Source organism: Lontra canadensis, unplaced genomic scaffold (assembly GCF_010015895.1).
Source record: "Lontra canadensis isolate GAN:19392208 unplaced genomic scaffold, GSC_riverotter_1.0 scaffold1, whole genome shotgun sequence".
Lineage (NCBI taxonomy): Eukaryota > Metazoa > Chordata > Mammalia > Carnivora > Mustelidae > Lontra > Lontra canadensis.
The window spans coordinates 41,302,090-41,314,133 of record NW_022630995.1 but is presented as its reverse complement, the minus strand read 5'-3'; the positions used below and the strand labels follow the sequence as shown (position 1 = coordinate 41,314,133).

Here is a 12,044-nt window from a genome sequence, read left to right as displayed (position 1 = left end):
TCCCCTCGCTAGAGCTATAGCCCAAGGACTAGGTCCCTGCCACCAGAACTCAGTCTTACATGTTATGCTAAGCAGACAAAACCAAAACAGGAAAGCTCTGACAGCTTTCACTGGCATGCCTCATCTCCCACTACCCCGACATCCAGGCAGGGCCAGATGACAGGGAGGGGTTTTGGTCCAACATATGGAAGGGAAGGAAGTGGCCACGAGCAAGTACCTGCCTCTCTGTTCCTCTCTCTCATGAGCAGGTTGTAAGGAGGAGGAAGAGGAAGAAGAAGAGGAGGAGAGGTGAACTTCAAGGGATGAAGGCCTCAGGTAGGCAGCTGGCTCCTGCCAGCAGAAAAGGGACAAAGGGGAAGGCAGTGAGTCTTGCAGGGAAGGTGGGGGGTAAGGGTTACAGCTTATGATGGAGTCTGGACAGGAGTAATAGGGATACTAGTCATTTGAGTCTACCATTGGCAAGCTGGGCTGGGTGTCAGGGCAGATAGGCCTCCCTGGGCAATGGCTCATGAGAGAAGGTGGAATCCTTCTTTGAGGAGCAGGTGGAGCTTTGGGTGTTGGGAAAGCTTAGACAATATTGGTCCAGGGTCAAGGACAAGTCCGGGTACAGCTGGTTGGAGGTCAAGGCCACAGTATGATCCAGGTCTTCCACCACCGGCTTGACGGGTACCACATGCCAGCCACCCCTCATTATTGTGTATAACTCTCTGGTGCAGTTATTGGCTTGTCCATCAAATGACTCCTTCAGCAGCTTGAAAACCACCTCCACAGGCACTCCAGGATATGGGAGGCTTCCAGAGTGAAGATTTTGCACAGGAGCACCCCAAAATACCAGAAGTCACTCTGGTGGATATAGATCTGGTCAAACATGGCCTTAGGGGCCATCCACTTCACAGGCAGCCCACTGTTGGTTGTCATTTTATAGTAATTGATGTGGTGATATCTCTGGCAAGGCTGAAGTCTGAGATCTTCATCATGTTGTCCTTTGTCACCAGCACTTTCCTGGTGGCCAGGTCTTGGTGTATGTACTTCTTGGAGGCAAGATACTCCATGCCTCAGGCTACCTGGTAGGCACAGGATACCAGGTCCTTGGAAGAGAGTTGCTCCGCTGCATTGTGGCTGATATTGTAACAGTACTCCAGGTCAGGAGGCCTCTGGGCCTACAGGTACTCCTTATGTTGTCTTTGGAGGCATACTCCATGATAATGTACAAAGGACCATCCTGTGTGCAGGACCCAGCAGGTTGATGGTGTCTTTGTGCTTTCCAATCATCTTCATTATCTCCATTTCTGAGATTCGGTTTGACAGATCTTTCTCTGTTGCATCTGACTTCAACATCTTCACAGACACTTTGGTCAAATGATTGGATTTGTCTTTGTCCAGCCCAATGGCCTCCTCCAACACTACCTGCCCAAAGTAGCCTTGTCCTAGGGGTCTGCCTAAACCGCCTAAAACCAGCCTGTCTCAAGGTAGGTATCAGCTCTAGATGATCCTCAAAAACATTAAACCACAAGCTAAAAATTCTCTTCACTAGGTCTCTGTCACAGGTCTAATTTTCTTATCTTTCATCATTTATTTTTATCCTAATTCTTATTTTCAGTATAGTCTATTTTGCTTCCAGGTGTTTCCCTTGTTTTCTGTATGCTGTTTCATGGGGAAGAATTATCCTGTCATAAAATTATTTCTTGAGAATTTATTACATCTCTCAGTTAAAATGGGTACTTTTATGGTATTGATTCATTTGAGTTTTCTCAAAATGGGAAGAATTTTCCAAATGGTGTTTTCCTCAGGGTTCAGAGTATGTCTTAGCCTCATCTTTACTCTTTTTGAAATTCACTTTTCAAATTCTTGTCCCTCTTTTTATCTTTTTAAATTAAAATGTTTTATTTTACTATTTTTTAAATTTGAGTATAGTTGACATTCAGTGTTACATTGGTTTCAGGTTTTTAATATCTCCATACATTATTCTATGGTCACTACAAATATAGCCACCATCTGTCACCATACAACACTATTATAATATCATTGACTATATTTTCTATGCTGTCCCACATCTCTTTTTAAAATCTCTGATTTTTATGTTTTCTGTTATTCTAATTTTCTACCATCATTTTACTTGGTTACTTTAATAAAATATGCCTGATTACACACTCTTCACTGAAAACCATAGCATTGGATTTATAGTAGTCTTCTTCTTCTTCTTTTTTTTTTTTTTTAATTAACATATAATGTATTATTAGCCCCAGGGGTACAGGTCTGTGAATTGCCAGGTTTACATACTTCAGGTTTACATACTTCGCAGCACTCACCACAGCACATACCCTCCCCAATGTCCATAACTCCACCACCCTCTCCCTATCCCCCTCCCCCCGGCAACTCTCAATTTGTTTTGTGAGATTAAGAGTCTCTTATGGTTTATCTCCCTCCCAATCCCACCTTGTTTCATTTACTCTTTTCTTGTCCCCCAACCCCCCCACATTACATCTCCATTTCCTCATAACAGGGAGATCATATGATAGTTGTCTTTCTCCAATTGACTTATTTTGACTTAAACCCTCTAGTTCCATCCACAGCATCGCAAATGGCAAGATTTCATTTCTTTTGATAGGGCTGCATAGTATTCCATTGTATATATATACTACTTCTTCTTTATCCATTCATCTGTTGATGGACATCTAGGTTCTTTCCATAGTTTGGCTATCGTAGACATTGCTGCTATAAATATTCGGGTGCATGTGCCCCTTCAGATCATATAGTAGTCTTCTTTACTTCTATCAGAACCCCAGGAAGCTTTATTCATTTATTTACTCACATAAATAGATGACCCAACACAATGCTTTTTGATGTTCAAATGTATTATGTCTTACTGCTTAACACTATGCTTACTGTTCCCTTTCACTGTCTGACTAAATTCTCATCATCACTATGCCATTTAATCAGAAAGAACATTTGAACTCAGAGTTTTCTCCATATCAGGGAATGAAGACTCCACCCTTCTGTTTGTGCAGGTAAAATAAATGTTGATATTGTCTGTCCTGCACATACCCCATCCCGTTCACCAGAATATTCACCATTAAAATATATACAAAACAAAAACCATATCTCACCACTTCCATTTCCACCCAGCATGCTAAAAACACCATCATATGTTCCTGAATTATTGACTTGATTGATAACCCAACTTCCACACATACTGCACTCCTTTCTCCCTGCAAATTTATTTTGGTACAGCAACTTAACCTAAAAATCAAGTCAGATGATTTTATTCTGCTGTTGAAAATATTTTGGTATCTTCGAAGCATTTCAATGCACTAGAAGGTCATACATCAATACTTTCTTCCTCTCTCCACCACTATGAACTCCTCACTGGCCTCCTTGCTTTTTCTCAAAAGTAACAGACAAGCTGTTCACACAAAGACTATGTACTTATTTGCTCTACCTAGCACAATCTTTTTCTTTAACATTTGTATAACACCTTCCTTCACTTCCTGGGTTTTTTGTGCAAATAACGTCTCATAAATGAGATATAACCACCCAGCACAAAATAAAATTAAGTTTCATCCCAGCATTCTCCAATGGCTTTTACCTTTCTTGTATTTCTTTGTAACACTTATCACCATCAACCATCAATCATTATTCTATTACTGGTTTATTTTCTTATTTGAGAGAGAGAGAGAGAGAATGGGGGGGCAGAGGAAGAAGAAAACATCCCACTGTCTAGAAAGCCTGCTGGGAGGTTACTTTCCAGGACCCTGAGATCATGACCCAAGCCAAAGGCAGTCACTCAATGGACTGAGGCACCGAGGTGCCCCTCTATTATCGGTTTATTTCACTATTATATTTCAAAAGAATGTAAGCTCTTTGTGGTCAGGTATTTTATGTTTTATTAATTGAAGTATTCTCAGAAAGGTAGCTGGCAGATTGTAAGGGCTCACTAAACATTTTTAAACTGTATTTTGTTGTTATTATTGGGCTCCTTTATGGGCTTTACCTCTTACACTAGAAGTCTATCCTTCAGATGTAAGCAATAAGAATACAGTCCTGCTGCCTGTTCAAATGAGTAAAAAGCCCGTATTAAGTGGATATTTTAAAAGCTAAATGAATGGCTTAATAGTTGTATATAGGGGGAAAGGGAACATATTTTCCACAGTTTAGAAGTGGAGTTCTTTTATAGAGTTCTTTTACAAGCCTACACTATTGTACGATAATGGGCAGTTGTACATTATAATTATACAAACACTTTGGTAATTTATACCCTTTTTTTGTGATTCATGACTGGATCATTTAATTCCTTAGGAGCATTATAGCATTTCAACTTTTCATGCTCAATAAACTTATCGGGGTTGCTATCTTTTTTATTCAAATGGAGAAATAGTCATGATTTAATCTAAATAAGGTGTTATTGATTGTGTTGTTTTCTAGGAATGAGTCACACATGCTAGTTTAAAAGTTTTGTTAAATTTCCAAGTCTGGGGGTGCCTGGGTGGCTCAGTGGGTTAAAGCCTCTGCTTTCAGCTCAGGTCATGATCCCAGGATCCTGGGATCGAGCCCTACATCAGCAGGTAGCCTGCTTCCCCCTCTCTCTCTCTGGCTGCCTCTCAGCCTACTTGTGATCTCTCTCTGTCGAATAAATAAATAAAATCTTAAAAAAAAAAATTTCCAAGTCTGTCACTGGTAAAAGCCTTTTGTAGATTAGTAACTTTATACAAAACAGAAAAGTTATGTAACACTCAATTGTTATACTATCTATGTTTCCATCTTGCATTGTAATAACACCCATCTTAACTCTATTTAAGACAAATCATTGCCAGATGGCTTTCTGGCATTGATTGCATGATATGAAATCTAGTATAACTAAAAGTTTTTGGTTTTACTAGCATATAAATCAATTTAGAAAAATGTATGTATTTGAATATAAGTAAAGTTTTAAATTATTTGGCAATTGTAAACTAAATTTATTTTTTTGGTAAATTTTTATTTTCTAAAATTTCATTGAGCTCTTTTATAATAAGAAACAAGTTACAAAAAATTAAGATTTATTTACCCCAATTCAAAATTATTAGGAATATAATCATAGAGGTTGAAGTATTTAAAATATTGAACCCAACATATTTTATTAGGTAAATTCATGAATGCTGAGCATTCATTGTTAAAATAGTACTAATGCTATTGATAGAATGGGTGGAAGCCTAAAATCAAATATTTATTAAATATTTATATTCATATCTTTTCATGGCTTGGTAATTCATTTCTCTAGCATTAAATAATATTCCATTGTTTGCATGTACTACTCTTCATTTGACCTTTCACCTATGGAAGGATATCTTGGTTACTTCCAAGCTTTTGTCAGTTATGAATAAAACTGCTATAGACATCTTTGTGGGTATAGTTTTCATCTTCTTTGGATAAATACCAAGAACTGCTACTACTGAATCATCTGGCAAGAATATGTTTAGTTTTGTAAGAAACTACCAAATTGTTTTGCATTCTTTATTCTCAAGAGACATGGAAGAACATTCCTGTTGCTCCACATCCTCACCAACATTTAGTGTTCTGTTGTCAGTGTTCTGGATTCTGGGTATGTACTGGTGTCTCTTTTTTGTTTTAATTTACATTTTCCTGATGACATATGATGTGAAGCATCTTTTTATATACTTATTTGCCATCTGTATATTTTCTTTTGTGAGGTATCTGCTAAGGTCTTTGGCTCATTTTTAATCAGGTTTTTTCCCCATTGTTGAGTTTTAAGGGGTCTTTGTATATTTTTGATTAACAGTCCTTTGCCAGATGTGTATTGTGCAAATATTTTCTCATAGTCTGTGCTTTGCCTTTTTATTCTCTTGGCATTGTGTTTCACAGAGTAGAAATTTTAAATTCAGTGCTTGTTCTGTTGTATCTAAAGTTATTGCCAAAACCAAGGTCATTTAAATTTTCTTCTAATATTACCTTCTACATGTTTCATGTTTAGGTTTATAATCCAATCTGAATTAATTTTTGTGAAGAGTGTATAATATCTGCCTGGATTTATTTTATTTTATTATTTTATTTTATTCTTATTTTATATTTTTACATACAGCTTCACCATTACTCCAGAACCATTTGTTTAAAAGATTATATTTTGCTGTCTTGTATTGCTTTTGCTTTTATATTAAGTATAAAATATAATTGATAATATATATTCTGTTCCTTTAATCCAGTCTTTCTGTGGTATTACAATATCTTGCTTATGATTATCGTTATGGTAAACTTTAAAGTCAGTCCTCAGACTTTGTTCTCCTTCAACACTATGTTGACTATTGTGAGTCTTTGCCTCTCCATGTAAACTTTAAAATAAATTTGTTAATATTAAAAAAAAAGAACTTGCTGGAATGCATTAAATATATAGATAAACTTGGAAACCAGTGACCTCTTGAGCTTAGCAGGAGACACACCATGGACATCAGTTGTCACAGTGGTGCCTCTGGCAGAATCTGTTGCAAATCCCTAGGCAAAATGAGACCTCAAGGATCTGAGAGAATGTCTAAGAAGTACTTGATACATCCCTTGGGTATGGTTTATTGAAGTGTCCACCTGTCTGAAAGCTAGGGAATCTAGATAAGAGAGGGAATATTAGTTATGATAAAACATATCAACAAACATCAATAAATTTTGTAAAACTAACTGTCATGGCTCATATACAATATGACCAACAGAGGGACTACCAGAAGGAAAGCATCAGTTACGTTTATTGTGACTTTTTAATTCAAAATAAAGCAATGTGAGGGGAAAATACAATGAGAAAATTACTATTTTTTTAAGTGGTAAACTTCTTACAAAATGAAATAGGTTTTATATTCTAAGAAGTATATTGAAAAGTAAAACATTAAAAAATAAAATTTTAATTTAAAAAATTATGTAATTTTAAAAAAGGTTAAAAATATCAGAACCATTTTTCTTATAACTGGAAAATGCACTATATATATATGTATATATATATATATATATAAAATAACTTGTCATGTCTGGAATCAGGAGCATATGGAAAAAAATAATATCCAAGGACAATACTTCTGTCATGTTTTTTGCCTTGTTAATATTTTTAAACAGTCAGGCAACTTTTAGTTTTATAGAAATACCTGCTAAGATACCAGTAGTGCCTTTTGGAGCCAGTTCTATGACTATAAAAATTAATTGCAAATATTCAAAATGTTTACTATGGTGTCACTATTTAGGGCCACCACCAAGTATGTTTCAGAAGTAAGCATGACTGTTACTCTTCCTTAAGGCAAAAGGGCATGTCTTCAGGAGTTCCATCTGTTGTACCAGGAGGTGAATCAGGTAATGATTTTTATCTATAAAATAATTCACTTTTCAATCTAACATTCCTCATTCCACATTATAATAATGGGAACTAGCAGGAAGCTAAAACAAACAACTACAACAACCAGCTTTTCCTTCAGTGGAAAAGTAAATATAACCTTATGATTAGCCTGAAATTTATTTTTAAATATTTTTAAGATAAACGTTTTTGTTAGAAAACCATATATTTTATATTACTAAGAAATAACAGGTGAAGTTTTACTAACTTCTAAAAAGTCTAGTTACTTTTTAGTTGGGGGAACCAGGTGGTGGGTATTGGAGAGGGCACTTATTGCTTGGAGCACTGGGTGTGGTGCAAAAACAATGAATACTGTTACGCTGAAAATAAATTAAAAAATTAAAAAAATGTACCATACTTTTTGCACCATCCTTGTTTTACTTCTCTATTAACTTTCCAAGATTAATCCACTTTAGACTGTATAGATATTTATTTTTATTCCTCTATAATGCTATGTTTACAAGTTTGTATTTATCTGTACTTTTAAAAATATCTTAATTATATACCATTTCTCATCTCACGTAACACTCATGTTACGTCTGCACTTAACAGATATTATGTAACTGAAAACCACAACTCAGCAACAATATAACACACTTTTTCAAAATTAAATGGCTTACCAGAATTCTTTAATTCTATCCTTTATTTGTATTGGATGACCCTTTATTCTGGTATTTGGCATTGTTCACATGGAGCAAAGCTTATAAGTTGATATTCCATAAATAGAAGGATTTATTATGATTATTAATTATTTTCTTTTAGAATGTATAGAATATGGTTGATTTAATATTTCTATCTTACTCTCTACCTGGAACATATTGCTATCAACGTAATATCCACTAAAATATTAAGTTAATTACCTAGATTTTAAACTGCATATTAACAGGAATAAAATACAGAACTCTTCTCAGATTGGGACACCTAGGTGGCTCAGTCAGTTAAATGCCTGAGCCTTCAGCTCAGGTCATGATCTCAGGGTCCTGGGACTGAGTTCTGCAATAGATTCCCTGCTCGGCCGGGAGTTTGCTTCTCCCTCAGCCTGCTGCTCCCCCTGCTTGTGCTCTCTCTTACAAATAAATAAAATTTAAAAATAAATTCTTCTCAGATAGCTAATATAGAATATCTTCTCTGTATTCATCAAAGGGAATGTGCCATATATAATGAAATTCAGACTACTACACATTCATTTTTTAACCAGTAAGAAAGTACTGGAAACAAGCCAAAAATGTCTTCAATGAATTAAAGAAATAGATTGATTTTCAATATACTTCATTTTTCTAAAATAAATTGCAAGATTTTTTTATTTTATTTTTATTTATTTATTTTTTTAATTTTTATTTTTTATAAACATATAATATATTTTTATCCCCAGGGGTACAGTTCTGTGAATCGCCAGGTTTACACACTTCACAGCACTCACCTTAGCACATATCCTCCCCAATGTCCGTAACCCCAGCCCCCTCTCCCAATCCCCCTCCCCCCAGCAACCCTCAGTTTGTTTTGTGAGATTACGAGTCACTTATGGTTTGTCTCCCTCCCAATCCCATCTTGTTTCATTTTAAATTGCAAGATTTTTATAGTAGATATCAGTGTAAATATTCATTATACAAGCATATTCTAAAAATAAACCTGAGAAAACTACTTGACATATATGATGACAAAAACGAGTTTGACAAAGTCAGTTTGGGTAAAATTTACAACAGCTACCACCTGAAACTCTTGTTCTATAATTTAGTTATTTTAATTTACAAAAATACAAGGATAATATATCAGAGTAAGTATATTGATAGCTTTGAAGGTATGCTCTGGTTGTGCACTGTTTACTATTTAAAGGAGAATCAAATATGTGATGCTTATGGTGTGACCATATTAAAATTCAACAAGTTCAGAAGCACATGAGGAATAGAATAAAGATAAAAGATGACCCTTACTTATCCTAAAGACAGACAATGGTATACATGTGCTAGTTGGGGAGAGAATCCAGTCAGTAGATGGAGGATGTGGTAGTGGAAAAAAAAAAAGACACAACGTTTTGGTTGAAACTTTAGCACTATATTTAACAAAGTGAAATTGTGTGTTAATAGCCTTGAATAAAATCCAAAAAAATATTTTCAATTCATTGAAGATTATTTAGGAAAAACTATGAAAAATACAACTTGATAGGGATTCTAAGATTCATAAGCAATATAAGTTTCAGAATTTTCAGTATATTTTCCCTAAAAAGCCATTTGATTTAAATTAAAAATAATTCTATTTACCTGCCACTTAAATAAGAGGAAATTATTTGGTTTTGTAATAAGTCAATAAAATAAATTAACATATCTTTAGAAAACAGACATTCACACTAATTTAAAAATAATAGTGCTTAATCTGTCCAGCAAACATTTGTAAAATTCCTTGCCATCAGCTAGCTCTGGAGTTCTGCTAGGTGAGTAAGGCCATGTATGTTACAGCTCAAAGTACTGACATAAAGCAATTGTCCCCTTAACATCCATTTTTTGCTGTTGATATGTCATGCTATGTTGTTTAAAGATACATAGATGGCCTTATATGAAGGCCTTTGTTTTGTGTGTAAATGGGTGACTGTGTTTTTATTTTCAAATAAGATGGTTCCTGATTTACAATGATTCAACTTATGATATATTTTACAATGATGTGAAAGTGATACACATTCAGTAGAAACTGAACTTTGAATTTTGAATTTGGGTCTTTTTATGGGCCAGTGACATATGGTATGGTACTGTCTTGTGATGCTGGGCAGGGGCAGTGAGCCACAGCTCCCAGTCAGCTAGAAGATTACAGGGGTGAACACCTGATATACTTACAACCATTCTATATATAACCATTCTTCTTTTTTTTAGTGTAATATTTAATAAATTACATGGGATATTTGATACTTTGTTATAAAATAGGCTTTGCTTAAGATGATTTTGCCCAAATGCAGGCTAGTAAGTGTTCTGAGTATGTTTAAAGAAGGCTAAGGTAAGCTATGATATTTGATAGTTTAGGTGTATTAAATGCATTTTCAATTTTTTATGTGTTTCTCTGTATATAACCCCCTTGTAAGCTGAGGAACATCTGTGTATGTATATGTAGCCTTGGTATGGGTTACATATTATTGGCATGAAACATCTAGAACAGTACATGTGCCATATAATTGTCTACAACATCAAACAAGTTTCTTGAAAACTTGTGCCAAAGGGGTTATATCTTTAAGGATTCTTATTTCAGGAGGGTTCTCTCAAACATAAGATTTTCAGAAATTAAGTGAAAATCTGACCAAACTAAACATTTTCCCATTTTCCTTAGTGAGCAAAGACAGCTAAAATCCTTCAGCCATTTTCAACACTGTACTCAACCATTGTAATTCTAATTTAAGAACAGATTATTTATATCAAAACCACATGTTGGCCTAATCTTATACAATATTCATAAATCTCACTGAGAGCCTTTTATTTGTTGAGTCTATAAGGTACTATAGACATTCATCTTTTTTGACCTCATAGCTTCATGTATGTCTATATTTTTGAAAATATATGCATCATAGTTCCATTGTAAAATGTCTGGGTTATAAAATGTGCTATGCTATCAAAATGGTAATAAGAACATACAAATGACCTGATGTCTGATGAACTGGATGAATTGGACCAGATTGACAGATATCACATTTCATACCAGAAAGATTCAGTGGTAATTTTTTAAATGGCCAACTATACTTAGACTGAATTATAACTCATTTAACTTCTTTCTTTGTGTACAGTATTATACATTAGTCAGTATTATAGTAAATAAATACTTTGGACAGCTGTAAATATGCTGTAATAAAAATTGTTTTTCTTCTTTCTTTTAGTCCTTTTAACTTGTAAAACTAGCCACAAATACCATGCCTCCCCCAAAATAATTTGCAATCCAAATTTATCTCTAAATGAATTTGTTGCACAGAAAAAAAAAATATATATATATATACACACACACACACATTTACAGTAGACATGTTCAAAAATAGCTACACAACAGCTGGGCCCTAAATGTAAGCAGTATAGTTGTTTTGTTTTGTTTTGTTTTGTTTCTTTCAAAAAAAACCAGATTATGTGAAATATTGGAATTTTATTTCCAGGTCTAGTATTTCAAGACCGTTAACTACACTTACGGTGTCAACTGCCTCTTGTTGGCAGTATGATTTTATTGGCTCCATGGATAACAGCTAGAATTTACTATTGCTTCTTTCTTTTATGACACACACACAGAAAAAAAAAAATTGACACATTTACTCAAGACCAACCAGAATCATTTTAACCTATCAAAATTGATGGGAGGCCTTCACTGCCAAAGTCACTGCTGGGTTTTCACAATTCATTGCAGACAATCTGCTACTCCCATTATGATAAAGGAGAGAAGAGTCATAATCAGGGAAGAAAGCTAGATTAATACTTGTAATTATCATTGAATTATTTAGCCTGCTATAGGATTATTATTATTAGTGTCATTTGATAATTTTCTCTCATTTTATTAAACACAACTTGTGAGTAATTACCCTACCTAATATTTCTCTGTACTGGCTGACTAGCTAGCAAACATTCATGAAAATATCCATTAGCCACACATATAAAATGCTGTATTATGATGCTTTTGAATCAGAACATGCCACTATCTGATCCTTTAGCTCTTTGAGGATTTGCAAATCAAT

General features: G+C 34.6%; 1 pseudogene; it reads right to left on the bottom strand.

Annotated features, from left to right (window-relative positions):
• Positions 1 to 368: 368 nt before the first annotated feature.
• Positions 369 to 3,050, bottom strand: LOC116861001 (annotated as a pseudogene).
• Positions 3,051 to 12,044: the final 8,994 nt, after the last annotated feature.